Here is a 16,016-nt window from a genome sequence, read left to right as displayed (position 1 = left end):
TTAAATTTCATTAATTTCATTATCGTTTTCAAAATTGCTGCAAAGTTGAAACAATTGATTTTTGTTTGAAAAAACATTTAAAAAAAACTTTTTTTTTATGTCAAGCTACAAGTGGTTTTCTAAGTTATTGTTCTCAAAATATTGAAAATTTTAAATGATTTCAAGTTTAACAGTTCTCGAAATGTCTTTTATATGGTTTTGTGTTTGATTTTTAAAAAATTTACTTAAGACTAGTTTTATTTTCGTTACATTTTATATTTGAAATATCTTTTCTGGCTTCTTACTTTTAATTTTTTTGGTACTGAAAAATTTTTTTTGAAGACAAACTAAATGGAATTTATATTTTTTGAGGCTTTAATTGTGTTCAGAAATTGTAACAGTTAAATTGCCGTTACCCTTATATATTTACTCAAAAATTAAGCAATTAAAATGATTTTAAATTTATCTAAATTTTAAAATCGGGTTTAAAACCTATTATTTTTCGGTTTAATTTTTATAACTTTAATTAAAAAATTGTATTTAATTCAAAGTTTTTTTTAATTTTATGTTTAATTTTAGAATATTTCACTTAATTATAGGATAGAAGAAATATCGTTCAGGTTTTTTTAGTTTTAGTTTTTTTTTAAGGAAAAAATGTTAAAGCTTTTCTTAGGGCTTTGCATTTTTTTTAATTAAAATATCGTTTTTTCAAAAATGTTTTGTTATTTTCTATTTAATTGAAAATATAAATAGTGTATCAGGCGTAGGGTAGAATAAGTGTTTATTTACACCTTAAACATAGAAGCAGACTAGGCTACACAAAAAAATTTACTATATAAAAATTTAATTGAAAAAAATTTATTTTGATTTTTATTAAATTAAAAATTTGTATTATTTAAAACTTTTTTATTTAAGTAAAAGTTTTATTTTTAAATTTTCATTTAAAAAATATAGGGAAAATATCGTTCGAATTTACTTTTTTTTTAATTTTGAAACACAAGACCAGACTAGGCTACACAAAAAAAAAGTGTATTATACAAAAATTTAATATAAAACTATTCAGTTTCTTTTTTAATTAAATTAAAAAACTCGAATTATTCAATTTTTTTTAAGTTGATGTTTTATTTTAAATAAAAAAATAATAGCGGAAATCTCATTCAGATTTTTTTTTTTAATTTTGAAATTAACTTCAGTTTTTATTGTAAACCTTTTTGGCAGCTGAAATTAAAAAAAAAAAAGCAAGAATGGAAGGGAAATACATATTTTTTAAAGTTTTTTAAAGCTCTTATAACATTTTTTTTTGTTTCCAAATCGTTTTTTAATTTTATTTTAGTTAGGTTAAAATATTTGATATTATATGATTTTACAGGCGTCAAACTTAAACTATTTTGTAGGTTTTAATTGAAATTTGAATTTATTTAGTTATTTACTGCTATTGTTTTGTTATGTTTTTATCTTAAGTTACATTTTCTTTTTATTTTTTTGCAACTGAAATTTAAAAAAAAAAATTAAAAATGCAAAAAAAAAAAAAAAAGAATTTTGAGCGCTTTTGATATATCTTGTTCTTTTGGTGCTCTATGCTGCAGGAATTCTTGCATGTTTTAATTTTTTAATGTCAAACATGTTAACAAAATTTAATTTTATGTTTGATTTTTTTTTTGTGTTTTTTTTTCTTTATGTTTCAATCTTGTAGCTATTATTCGTTTTGATCGTAATTCAATTAAAATTGAGTTAAAAAAATTTTTTTAGTTTTCTATTCTGTTCTCTTTTAAGTGTATACCAACTTGTTTCTTGTGTATTTTAAATTACTTCCTTTTAAATTGCATGCCTTTCATAATTTATAAATATTTCTATGAAAACGAATTCAAATGTTTTGTAAATATACATAAATTTTCTAATTTACTTTTAAATATTTTATCGTTTAATATGTACATAGCTGCACTCAATGAAGTCACTCACTTGCTTTCCTTTTTCGCTTTTGTTTATTTGCAGTTTTCACTTTTTTCTAATTCTTTTCTTTCAAAAATTTATTTTAAGTTTGGTTTTACCTTTAACTACTTCGCGCTTAACCGACCTTTTACAGCTATGCTTATTCACCTTTTTCATATATCCTACACAGTCATAATTTGTCACTTTGTTGCACAGCTTCAACTGGATTTAACTTATGCTTCTAATTCTTTTGCCAACCACAACCACTTACAACAAAAAAAAAAAAAGCGGAAGAAAAATCAGCAACGAGCCGTATTAGTGTCAACTAACTGTTCTTAACTTGGTTTTTTTGCTCCAAGCCTCCACCTTTGTGTTGGGCGTTAACTTCACTTTGCTTGCATATGCCACAGAGCACCACGACTTTGCGCTTGCCACATCCACTTCAAGAACAATCACAGCTAGTGCACAGCATTCACACATACAATTTCTTGTTTTTGTATTTAAACTGTTATTCTTTATATTGCTTTCACAAAATGAAATCAAGCATTACTCTGGCCGATCACCCTCTTTTTGCTTTTTGGATCATTTTATTTTCAGTTTTAAAAAGTACCCGTTTTTGACCGACGTTCACCAAATCAAGAAAATCAAGGAAAAACTGCTGTTCCACAAGAATTTTTGCAGAACCAGAGCAGAAAAAAAACAACCGTAAGAAAAATCAAGTTAGCACACAAACGTTCTAGTAATTAAATATTATAGCAAAAAAAAAATAACAAAAGAGAGTGCACAATCAAATTAAATAACGAAAGACTTAAGCGACGAACTCGAGTCAAGCTGTAACTAGTAGCACCGCAGCGGTACAAATGTTCAGCAAATAGATTTTGCAGCGTCTTTTAAAAATTTGTATTTCAAACATAAAACCATCTAGCACAACCAAGATCACGACCACGACCATCTGCAATAATGCAGAGTGCAATTGTAAGGCAACAAAGGCCAACAGCAGAAAAGAAAAAAGAGTTGCTACTTGACTATTTTAAGAGAGCGCATAATAACAGCAATAAAAACAATAAAACAAAAGCCTAGTAATAGAAATATCATAGTTGCCTTTGCAGCGAATCAGCATTTTTTCACTCGCCTCGCCATGTTGGGTCATAAGCATTTGATGGTCATGGCTAACTTGTTACTGGGCGCTCTTTGCTTGGTCGGCTGGTTTATGTTCGATCATCACAGTAGCCGAGCGCAAAAAGTCAATCACTGCTGACTGTTAGCGGTTCGTAGCGCACATCGAACTTGTTTGTTACAGCTGTAAGCTCATTGTGATGTCATCGGCGCAAGTTGCTGTATTTCTTTGTCGGCTCACCTTAGTTTGGATTTTCTTTTAAGTTGCGCTTGAAGCAAACAAAATTATAGTAGCGAGCAACATAAGTTTCTAGCCTTTCTCTAGGTTATCTTGCAACATATTCTCTGTTTGTTTTTATTCACCTCTCTTTCGCACTCTTAATTTGTACAAACTTTCTCTTTTATTTTCCTTGCTTGCTACAACACTTTGTTCGGAACTTTTGCACATCTTTTACACCGACCTTGTGCACTTTAACAATCTGGGATTTTTCAATATTGCACTGTAATCTTAACGTTTTGTTGCTTCATCATATTTTTGTGTTATTTGTTGCTAGCGGCAAAACATATTATGAAAATATATTCAGCCTAACTCTAAATAGTCTTTCCCAAAGTAGTTTCTCTTAAAACTCATATAAAAATTTGTGAAGATAGCGAAAAATTGTCGGCTTTTGATGTTTTTGAAAAAATGTTTGTTTTATTTTTTCATAAATAAGCATACAAGAATACATACAACCCCCTAGGACTGTTAATGGGACTAGAACTGAGACTGACTGGGAATAAGGCATGGAGAAAAAAAAAGGACTAGAGAAAAAAAACGATGGAAAGAGAAAAAGAGACTGAGTTAGACAAAAATAGAGGGATAGATTGAGCGGAGGAGGGAGAATGAGAAGGAGCTACAGATAAAACGAGGGATAGAAAAAATGGAGAGGGGAGGGAGAAAGGGACGCAGATATAAGTGAATAAAAGGCGAGAGATGAGGTTGGAAAGTAAGAGGTAAAAACTTCCTAAAAGTTATGTAGCAAGACCAAAGTTAGGGCAGAACACCGTCTGCCAGGCCTGCTAGTAAATAAATAAATAAGTAAATAAAAAATGGCGGCCGGCGTGGTGTGGTGGTACCGTGCTCCGCCTACCACACCGAGAGTACTGGGTTCAACTTCCGGGAAAATAATCGTAAAAAATTTAGAAAAAAGTTTTTTCAATTAGAAAAAATTTCTAATTTGGCAAACACTCTTAGTGTATTTCTGCCATGAAAAGCTTCTCAGTAAAACTTCATCTGCCTTGCAGATGCCGTTCGAAATTGGCGTAAAAACATATAGGCCCCTCAACCAATTTGTAGTTAAACTTAAAAATGAGCTCGAGGCAAATTGGAAGAGAAGCTTGGCCTAAAATCTCTTCGGAGGTTATCGCGCCTTGCATGTATTTATTTTTAAATAAATAAAAAAATAAATAAAGACTTAAGCATTACCAGGTCGGATTACAGCGAGGTTTCCAACTTCTACTGTTTATAGGTCGAATTTCAAGAGCGTAAGGCCCGGTGAGGGCAAGTAAGACTCGCTCAAGACTTAGCATGACTTGATAAGATTGGCTTAGAACCTCAAAGAAAAAATTACTTTGAAAATTAACTAATCTTCCTTCATATAAATCACCGCATTGGGTAGAAAAAGTTTGAAATGGACGGAATCTAAGGACGAATTAGTCTTACATGCTTCATTCTTAAAACATACGACATATTACTAGTCATACGAATTTGTGAGCTCTACCCTTCCATTGCTTGCCGCTCGGACCTAAGGGAGCAACCCATAGAACCTGCTTTATATGAAGCAGTGGCATAGGACTGTAGAAACAGGTCACCTCTGGCGTATTTTTTAAAGACAAACTCGATTTCAACTCCAAATGAGCTGACATATCACAATCCGTCTTATTTGAAGTGAGGGTAAGAAACCGGTAAGAAATGTGTTGTAGTAATTGTTTTAATCGCGAGAAATCAGCTTTTGTAGGGGGAGGTCCCACACCAAACTGTGGAGTACTCTTACCTTTGCTGTAGCTCGTTACTTTGAATAACGCTACAGCAAAACTTATCATAAATAAAAATAATATGATGGAGTTCTCCAACGATGGGTGATCCCAATATCGTGGAACCGCTCCCCTTCTAAAAAAAGTCAGACAAAAAAAAAATATTTGCAAAACCTTGTAGGTAGCGCAGTTTCCTGGCTTCAGGCTGCATCTCAACTAGACGGATCTACTATTTTCACACTCTCCTTCAGAGTGGAATTCATACACTGCCAAGGCAAAAAAACCAGCAACTAATCATCCGGCATGATGCCAGGTATCTGAGACTAATAATCGATTGCAAATTAGGATGCAAAATAAGAAAGCAGGAGCGGTTAAAGAAATTCTCGGTAATGCACGCTTGTAAACCTTTTTTTTGAGCAGATTTTATGAAGGCGCATTACTATTCAGTGCGTTGGGACGTTGTTCAAAAGAACTAGAATCTCACCTGTTTAGAAAAGGCTCGTCATACTATGTGTTGGTGCAAGTGGAGCGAATAGCATCTACCCAAAAGTGGTATTGTCTTTAAATGTAAAACCTTATTCGAATTGATCATCATTGTGACCGCCACAAATTACACTTAAACTTAGGAAAGTGGGTAGTGGAAAGATATTCAACACCAATATGAAGGTATACTCAACCTACTTCTAGCAGACTCAATTAATAACTAAATAGATTTTTATCTTAACAAGCTGAAGTTCGAAAGCAGTTTAAATGCCACCGTTCCAGGCAGCAACTATTTTCATAGAAGCATAATCAAAATTGGCAACGGCAAATTTATGTATTATCGACATTCTGCATACAAATATCTTCACAAATGTAAGACCTTAAGGGCTTATATTTATACTTTTAGGTTGGCACTCGGTTCCCACGTAGGCTTAATAAAGCGAGCTCGATCTCATAAAGACTTTTAAATATTAATTAAGTTTTCAAGCTTCATAATTTACAAATGCCCAAAATATATACACGTTAACAAATTTTGCAAATATTTAAAGTTCTCTTTACCCGAACTGCCTTGCTAATTGATTGAACTTAGTCACTACGGTGAGCTGCACCAGTAACTTAGTTATATCACACAATAACTCCATTGCATGAAATTTTCTGCTGTTAAAATTATTTATAGACATCAACCGCGTGCTCTATATCCCACAAATTTAGTCACATAATAACTCTTGTTACCAACAAGGAGCAACACTGGCTAATTGATTACTTGGATGTCATTTCGTGCAGCGCATCCAATTAAATATCAGGACGTTTGGCCTAGAGATTTTTTAAGTATTCTAACGCTTATCAAAAAGGCACGCAAACTGACAACAATAAGATGATAAAAATAGGCAGACACATACTAAACAAAAGATACACTTGTGTACATTAAAATAGCAACACAAAAAGTTAAAGACACATTTTGTTGTCTGAAAGGAAAGGAAATAAATAAAATTAAAAAAAAAAAATGAAATAAAATAAAATAATATTAAATAAAATAGGAAGAAATGAAACAAAACATAATAAAATAAAATAAAATAAACTCAATTAAAATAAAGTAAAAAATAAAATAAAACAAAATTTTAAATAAAAAAATTTTACCAAAATAATAAAATTAAAAATAAAATATGTAAAATATGTAAAATAAAATAAAATAAAATAAAATAAGTAAAATAAATAAAGTAAAATAAAATAAAATAAAACGAAATAAAATAAAATAAAAAACAACAAAATAAAATGAAATGAAATGAACTGAAATGAAATAAAATAAAATGAAATGAAATAAAATAAAATAAAGTAATATAAAATAAGATGAAATGAAATGAAATAAAATAAAATAAAACAAAATAAAATAAAATAAAACAAGTAAGGATGGCTAAGTTCGGGTGTAACCGAACATTACATACTCAGCTGAGAGTTTTGGAGACAAAATAAGAGAAAATCACCATTTAGCAAAATGAACCTAGGGTAACCCTGTAATGTGTTTGTGTGACATGGGTACCAAATGAAAGGTGTTAATGATTATTTAAAACGTAGTGGGCCGTAGTTTTATAGGTGGACGCCTTTTCGAGATATCGCAATAAGGGTGGACCAGGGGTGACTCTAGAATGTGTTTGTACGATATGAGTATCAAATTAAAGGTATTAATGAGGGTTTTAAAAGGGAGTGGCCCTTAGTTGTATATGTGAAGGCGTTTTCAAGATATCGACCAAAATGTGGACCAGGGTGACCTAGAACATCATCTGTCGGGTACCGATAATTTATTTATATATGTGATACCACGAAGAGTATTCCTGCCATGATTCCAAGGGCTTTTGATTTCGCCCTGCAGAACTTTTTCATTTTCTTCTACTTAATATGGTAGGTGTCACCCCCTAAAGTTATATATTGCGTCAATAAACCAATCCAATTACCATGTTTCATCTCTTTTTTCATATTTGGTACAGAATTATGTAATTTTTTTCATTTTTCGTAATTTTCGATATCGGAAAAGTGGGCGTGGTCATAGTCGGATTTCGGCCATATTTTATACCAAGATAAAGTGACTTCAGATAAGTACGTGAACTAAGTTTAGTTAAGATATATCGTTTTTGCGCAAGTTATCGTGTTAACGGCCGAGCGGAAGGACAGACGGTCGACTGTGTATAAAAACTGGGCATGGCTTCGACCGATTTCGCCCATTTTCACAGAAAACAGTTATCGTCATAGAATCTATGTCCCTACCAAATTCCACAAGGATTGATAAATTTTTGCTCGACTTATGGCATTAAAAGTATTCTAGACGAATTAAATGAAAAAGGGCGGAGTTACGCTCATTTTGAAATTTTCTTTTATCTTTGTATTTTGTTGCACCATATCATTACTGGAGTCGAATGTTGACATAATTTACTTTTATACTGTGAAGATATTAAATTTTTTGTTATAATTTGACTTAAAAAAAAAATTTGTTTTAAAGTGGGCGTGTTCGTCATCCGATTTTGCTAATTTAACACTTCTGCCAAATTTCATCACGATATCTTCAACGACTGCCAAATTACAGCTTGCAAAAATTTTAAATTACCTTCTTTTAAAAGTGGGCGGTGCCAAGCCCATTGTCCAAAATTTTTCTAATTTTCTATTTTGCGACATAAGTTCAACGCACCTACTATGTTTCATCGCTTTATCCGCCTTTGGTAATGAATTATCGCACTTTTTCGGTTTTTCGAAATTTTCGATGTCGAGAAAGTGGGCGCGGTTGTAGTCCGATTTTGTTCATTTTAAACAGCGATATGAGATGAGCACCGAGGAACCTACATACCAAATTTCATCAAGATACCTCAAAATTTACTCAAGTTATCGTGTTTACAGACGGACGGACAGACGGACGGACGGACGGACATGGCTATATGAATTTCTTTTTTCACCCAGATCATTTTGATATTTAGAATTGTATATCTACCTCGATTAGTTTATGCCGTTACGGATTACCGTTATGCGAACAAAGTTAATATACTCTGTAGCTGAGTATAATAAAATAAAATGAAATGAAGTGAATTGAAATGAAATAAAATAAAAAAATATAAAATAAAATAAAATTAAAAAATTGAAATGTAAACATTTAAACTGTCTTTCAATTTTTTAAACTGCCTCGAGCTCATCAAAATTTTATAAATTAAAATAAATAAAAATTAAATTATTATCCGTATTTTATGAGCGAAACACGCTCATATTGCTTTATGCAATTGTTTTGTTAGTTATATTAGAGAAAAATTGCAAAGTTTACAAACGGCGATGGTTGAACTGGCCGGCCCACAAGGACCTCACATAGACTGAATGAGTTCGTAGTGTTACCAGAGGTTTATTTTAACGACCAAACTGAAAACTCTATCAAAAACCAGGACCGCCGTGGTGTGATGATAACGTGCTCCGCCATCCACACCGAAGATCCTGGGTTCACGCCCCGGGCAAAGCAAAATCAAAATTTTAGAAACAAGTTTTTTCATTTAGAAGAAAATTTCTCTAAGCGGGGTCGCCCCTCGCCAATATTTGGCAAGCACTCTGAGTGTATTTCTGCCATGAAAAGCTCTCAGTGAAAACTCGTCTGCCTTGCACATGCCGTTCGGAGTCGGCATAAAACAAGTAGGTCCCGTCCCGCCTATTTGTAGGAAAAAATCAAGAGCAGCACGACGCAAATTCGAAAAAAAGCTCGGCCTAAAATCTCTTCGGAGGTTATCGCGGCTTACATTTATTTATTTATTTATGTTATAAAATAATTCCGTCCTCGTGGCAAATACTAGAAGCTTTCTAGGGCTTAAGCAACTTGCTGATTCTAGATATGAGAGCTGTATCACTCCTAATAGCTGGAGTCTTAGCCTGTCAAGCGCATTGCACGAGCACAAAACGTGCTTGATCGTTTAAAAACGGCGATGGTTACTAGGTCATGTTTCTGAATTTCACTTTCTCATCAGCTAATTTTTTGGGAGCTAAGTATTGAAGTACTTCATACTATTGAAACAGCAGATGCCTTTATCCACTCAGCCATATGAATGACCCGCTGTTCGCTTATATAACGATAACGACCGCTAAAGAGCGGCCGATTACTCACCGTTTTCAGCAGCACCGCTTTGTTGGACTAGTATAAAGTATGATTGTTGAAGATTTCGATTTCAATACTCAGCATCCGAAATGTTAGCTGATGAAATTCAGAAACATGTCCTAGTAAACATTGCTGTTTGTAAACTTTTTAATTTTTCTCTAATATCAATAAGAAAAACAAAATAAAATAAAATAAAATAAAATCAAGCAAAATAAAACCAACCGGCCAACTTTTCGTGTTACTATTGCATTGCACAACACTGTATATGTACCAATCATATAAGACAAAGCCGCTTGTGCCCCACTATTGGCTAGCTTGAATTTTAAGCGTTTCAGCAGCGCGCTCCACGATCATAATTCTTAGCTCACTTACCGCGCACATGCTTTCAACGCAAATTGTCCCGGCTAACAGATTGTCCAACAATGTTGCTTTTATTTGCAATCCAACGCTATTGCTCCCAAATCACTCTTCCTACACCACCTGCACCTCGTCCTTGTCATCGCATGACAACAATTGTCTTTTTCTTAGCGGCTACTCGCATTAATCTTGTTCCTGTCGCATTGGCTAAGTTAGTCAACGAAGAAGCAATAGCAAGAGCTTCCCAACTTGTTTGCCGATTTCTGCTGCTGCAACAATTGTAAATGCTGCTGCATGCCCTCACTCCACGAAACATATAAATATGCATATGTATAAATTAATGAAAATTGCTGCAGGCGAGCCAAATTACCACATGTATCTGAAGAAGTATCTAAGATGTATCTAAGTATGTATCTATATGCATATGTGTGGTAATAAATGACAAGCTCTGATCGTTAAATTATCACAAATTACAATTGCCTTTTTTTTTGTATTTTAAAATTTTTTCCATTGATTCCGTGTCGGTATGTAGTTGCAATTGTTTTGATTGGATGGTGAATGTGGGGTGTTGTTGTAGTTTGTGTTTGTTTTTGCTTCCTTTGTAATTAATTCTTGCTGTCTTCGGTTTATGATTGAAATATAAAGATATATTTTATAACACTTTGTTCTTTGAACTGAAATTTTTTTGGCATAATTAATGTGAGAATTGTTGTGCGAGTAGAAGGAGTATAACTGTCCAATTTTTATATGGGAATTCATATAATATATGATTGAAGCCGGAGCTTTATGGCAGCAGCAAGCATAGTAAACTAATTATTTGCAAAAGAAAATCAAATCATCTTATATCAACGAAGTAACGTAATGAATAAAATTAAAGAAAATATTCACTGAACGTATTCCAGAGCTGGGAAATTGCAAATTAGTCAGAGTAGACCTGCTAAGTAATCGAGATTAGTAAACAATCTCTCTGTTGCTTGATTTTCCAAAAAGAACATTAATAAAAACTTGGCTCGATTTACCTCCTAAAAGATTTAGGTCCAGCTCCTCTCCCATTTTGCGATGTTCTCCTTCTTAGTTTTTACTATAAATTGGCAGACCAGGACCTACATGTTTTATGCCAACTCTAATGGGCAAATGAACTTTCTCTGAGAAGCTTTTCATCACAAAAATACACACGGAGTGTATTCAAACCAAAGCGGAAAGGCAGCCCCGCTTAGAAAACCTTTTTTCTTATTAAAAAAAAACTTGTTTCTAGATTTTTAATGTTTCTCTGCTAACACCACCAAGAAAATATGGAATTGGGAAAAGGGGGCGTGTCACCTCTCACAAATATTATACTGCATATATCTGGATGTCGTAATGGTAGGATAATGCAAATTGGTAAGGAGCTATTTGACGTTAAGTCCTAACACCTCCAGTAAAATGTGGAATGGAGAAAAACTATGGCTGCCGTACAAACTTAAGTTATTTTAACACCTAAAGTTTGACTGCATTGTTGAGTTTGGCTGTTATACCTTTTGGACGTTTAGTAATCTGCCGCCGTTAAAAAAAATTGTTTAGCTTCGGTCTATCTACATCTATCTATATATATAAAAATCAAATTCTGTGTGTATTTTCCCTTTGAAAACGTGTTTTCCATACTTCAATCATCACCAATTGGCTCTAGGTTCCTTCGTTCAAGACGAAAGTTTTTCGTATTTCAGAATTAAGAATTTTAAATTTAAACGTTTTTGTTTTTTGGCTATGCGAAAGAACTATCTTAGCTCCCAAAAATGATCATGTTAACAAAATCAATGATCGCTTTCAAAATCAATTTCCTGGTGAAGTGACGAAATATAAATCGATCGACACAGTTACAGATGAAGATAAAATTGTGAGTTATCCAAATGAATTTCTATACTCCTTAGAACCAAAAGGAATGCCTGCGCATATATCAACTTTGAAAATTGGCTTACCAATCATGCTTCTTCGGAATGTAATCAAAGCAACAATCATCAGCGGTAAAAGCAATACAATAAGATACAAGAATAAAATGTTTTAACAGAAAATTTCACCAAATATGCGTACAAAACTCAATTCAATTTACAGAACAATAAATTAAATTATCAACAAAAAAAAAAAAAAACAAAAAAAACAGGAAAAATAACGCAATATTCATTCGATCTCGGGCGTTACAACGTCCGCCGAGTAAAGCTAGTCTATATATATAAAAATGAATGTCCGTTTGTGTGAGGCTTATAGAATCAAAAACTATCCGGTCGATTTTGATCAAACTTTCACATAAGTTGCGTATATCTCACGCGGTGGTTTGCACATAGGTTTGGTTGCGATCGACGCATAGGGTCTCGAGATATAGGCCAAAACGTGGACCCGGGTACTCCCCTAGAATGTGTTTATAGAATATGGATATCAAATGAAAGCTGTTGATGAGTGCTTTAGTAGAGGTTAATTTTCATACCCCCGGGTGACTAGGGTCTCGAGATATAGGCCAAAATGTGGACCCGGGTGCCCCTAGAATGTGTTTATAGAATATGGATATCGAGTATTCCCAAAACAGTGTACTACAACAATGTCTCAGCCTCATCGATCAGTGAGGCTGCCAATCTATTTGCGAACTTCTTTTCATCGAACTTTGTATCAGATGAGGACTTGACTGTAAACGACCTAGATGCGTTACGTGTTAGCCTCAACGATAAACCGTGTTCTTCTATTGATTTTGGATCTTTGGTATTATCTGAAGTGGATGTCATCGAAGGTTTAAAGAGTGTCAAAGACTCTTCGCATACCGATGTTGACGTGCTTTCCATGAAACTTTTGAAAAATTGTACCTCGATGGTAAAACCTCTCATGCTTATTTTTAATCTGTCCCTAGCTTCAGGGGTTTTCATTGATGATTGGAAAAGCACTTCTATTACCCCTATTTTTAAAAGTGGAAATAAAAATGATATTTTAAATTATAGGCCTATATCCAAGTTGTCGTCTGTTGCCAAGCTATTTGAATGCATTGTAAAAGAGAAACTTTATTTTCATGTGAAACATATAATTTGCGCAAATCAGCATGGATTTGTGGCAGCACGCTCGACAGTTACCAATCTTGCAGTCTTTACTGAGGATTGCCATTCGTGCTTTCGTAATGGTCTTCAGCTTGATACGATTTATACTGATTTTTCTAAGGCGTTTGACAAAATTTCTCACGTAATCCTCATTGAGAAACTTGCATTCCTGGGTTTTCATTCCAGTATCCTCAAATGGATAAAATCTTATTTACATAACAGGAGTTGCATGGTTGCTATAGATGGGGCATTCTCGGATCCATTCATTGCTACATCTGGTGTACCTCAAGGTAGCATATTAGGTCCTTTATTATTCATCTTGTTTATTAATGATGTTTCTTTTTGTTTTAACTCGTCTAGATTTCTCTTATATGCCGATGATCTTAAAATATATTCTGAAATAAGTGACTCGCGTGATTCATCGGCGCTTCAAAGTGAACTTAATAAATTTTTAGATTATTGCGCCTTGAACAGGCTTTATATAAATATTAACAAGTGTTTCAAAGTAACTTACTCTAAAATGGTCAAGCCTTTGGATACTTGCTACTGGTTGGCGGACTCGTGCCTTTCTGAGGTTAATGAAATTAAAGATCTTGGCGTGTATTTTGATAGCAAACTAAATTTTACTACTCATTTTAACTACATAATTACAAATTCTTTTGGAACACTTGCCTTTGTGAAACGCCACTCTTCTAATTTTTCAGACCCATATACCTATAAGCTTTTGTACTCGGCTTTTGTCCGTTCTAAAATGGAATACGCAGCTGTCATTTGGAGACCATACCATTCAGTCCACATAAATCGTCTGGAGAAAGTCCAAAAGTGCTTTGTTCGTTTTGCCTTACGCTCTCTTAACTTTACTGAACCGATTCCGTCGTACGTTGCTCGTTGTCGATTAATTAGTTTGGTATCGTTATCCGATAGGAGAACGCTATTATCGGTTACATTTATTATGGATCTTGTTTCTGGCAGGATAGATTGTCCTTCCTTACTTCAGCTAGTTAAATTTAATGTGCCCTGCAGAAATTTACGAAATTTTGTTGGTTTTCGTGTTGGATTTAACAGAACAATCTATGGTGCTAACGCTCCCTTGAATAGAATTATGTCTGATTACAACTATTTCTCAAATTTTCTGGATTTAGATTTTACATATACCAAATCGGTTATACAGTTCAAACTAAAAACCTATTTTTTAAGTAATACTTAATTTACATTAGTTGTACTATATTCTTAAGTGTCTGCTGTATAATAGACATACAAGTAAATAAATAAATAAGAAGTTTGTTTTAACGACCAAGCTAAAAAATGAAAGCTGTTGATGAGTGCTTTAGTAGAGGGTAATTTTCTTACCCCTGGGTGACTAGGGTCTCGAGATATAGGCCAAGACGTGGACCCGGGTACCCCTAGAATGTGTTTATAGAATATGGATATCAAATGAAAGCTGTTGATGAGTACTTTAGTAGAGGGTAATTTTCATACCCCTCGAGATATAGGCCAAAAAGTGGACCCGGATACACCTAGAATGTGTTTTTAAATTATGGGTATCAAACTGATTTTCATTGTGATATAAAGACACGAATTAATAATACCCACATACCTATTTACATTCATACGTCCTACTCGAGTTGCTTGAAATTTGTATATAAATTTGCCTATATTAGTATTTACGATGCTTTTTTCCGGGAAGTAGACCAGAGACGGACTGGGACTGGGATTAGAACTAGGACTGAGGCTCGGAGTGGGACTGGGACTGAGACTCGGAATGGGACTGGAACAAAATACATACCACCCTCTGAGACTGGCGATAAGAGATGAAGAAGAATGAGAAAAACTTGAGAAAAGAGAAAAGAGAGAAGGAGACTGAGAAAGAGATAGAATGAGACGAAGATGGAGATAGATGAAGCGAAAAATATGGAGGGAGGAGTGAATAAAAAGATTAGGAAAAAGTGTGGAGGGGAGGGCAGAGTTAGGCGGGACAGGCTTATTGAAATGTATGCAGATAGACCAAATTTAGGGCAGAACAACGTCTGCGGGGTCTGCTAGTATAAGATATATTTTGTTGTCTAAAAAAATTGTCAACATCGGTTATATGTATGTAAATTATTTTTCCCACATAACCGATGGCTCAGATAAGAAGTTTTTGCGTTATTTCTTCCTCATTTTAACCGTTAGAAGCTTAACATTTTTGACTTATTTTGTTTTGTTGATATTCCGACAGGGTGGATAAATGATGTATATTGGTACGATTTTCCGTCATCCCTTGTCAAATTTGGTTTTGAGGCAAACCGGTTTCGGCGTTGCGCCATCATCAGTGTCGATTTTCGTTCTGATCTGTTGTTGTCGCTTGTACTGTATTTATAGTTCGTAGGTACATGAGCAGGTATTGTCAGAATTGATGCTTGTGTATATTTAGTTATGTGTATGTGCTGTGTGTTCATTCAGAACTGAGTGTGGTTTCTACTGATCGATGTGCGTGGCTGACTGAGGCCGGTAAAAATCCGTAGTTTTAGTCGTTTAACCATCTCTGTGGGTTCGTGGTTTTGGTGCGTTAAACGTTGTGTGTTTATCTGTTGTAGTGTGTTTGTCTGTTGTACCTGTGTGACTACTTTGTTTCTTGTAAACAAGTTTTAAAGGCTCGAATATTGTGTCAGAAATTGCGTTTATTTGTTCGTTTATTATTCTACCGTCGAATGTTTTCTGTTTGTAGATTTCCATGTTTTCGAGTACATTGAGACGGCGGCCTTTTTCTTGTATGTGAAGAACCCTAAATGTTTTATTGATGTTTGCTGGGGAACATTCATTCTCGACCATGTGATTCGCGAAGTTAGACACTGGTATAATGTTTGGATTCCGTATTTTTTTGTTGTAATCTCTAATATGTTCTCTGAACCTCGTTCTTATTTGCCGTCCTGTTTGTCCTATATAACTATGTTGGCATCCGCAGGTAAGCTTGTATACGCCGTGGCTGCTAAACG

General features: G+C 33.9%; 2 protein-coding genes across 8 annotated transcripts in view; one reads left to right on the top strand and one right to left on the bottom strand.

Moving 5' to 3' along the window:
• The window catches only part of dsx-c73A (doublesex cognate 73A), a 154,656-nt gene extending 151,888 nt beyond the window's left edge, over nt 1-2,768 (bottom strand). For 2 of the 7 annotated variants that reach the window (XM_067789642.1, XM_067789645.1), the window contains exon 1: nt 2,028-2,768. The gene's annotated coding sequence lies outside the window, so the exon portion shown is untranslated. Of the gene's footprint in view, nt 1-1,938 lie in introns of all 7 variants that reach the window. The other 5 variants (XM_067789643.1, XM_067789646.1, XM_067789647.1 and 2 more) reach the window with 4 other exon arrangements.
• LOC137253163 (elongation factor-like GTPase 1) overlaps nt 1-16,016 on the top strand; it is a 467,431-nt gene that overhangs the window by 157,759 nt on the left and 293,656 nt on the right. The window lies entirely within an intron of this gene.

The sequence above is a fragment of the Eurosta solidaginis genome, chromosome 5 (genome assembly GCF_040869045.1).
Source record: "Eurosta solidaginis isolate ZX-2024a chromosome 5, ASM4086904v1, whole genome shotgun sequence".
Taxonomy (NCBI): Eukaryota; Metazoa; Arthropoda; class Insecta; order Diptera; family Tephritidae; genus Eurosta; species Eurosta solidaginis.
This window is presented reverse-complemented; position numbering and strand designations above follow the sequence as displayed.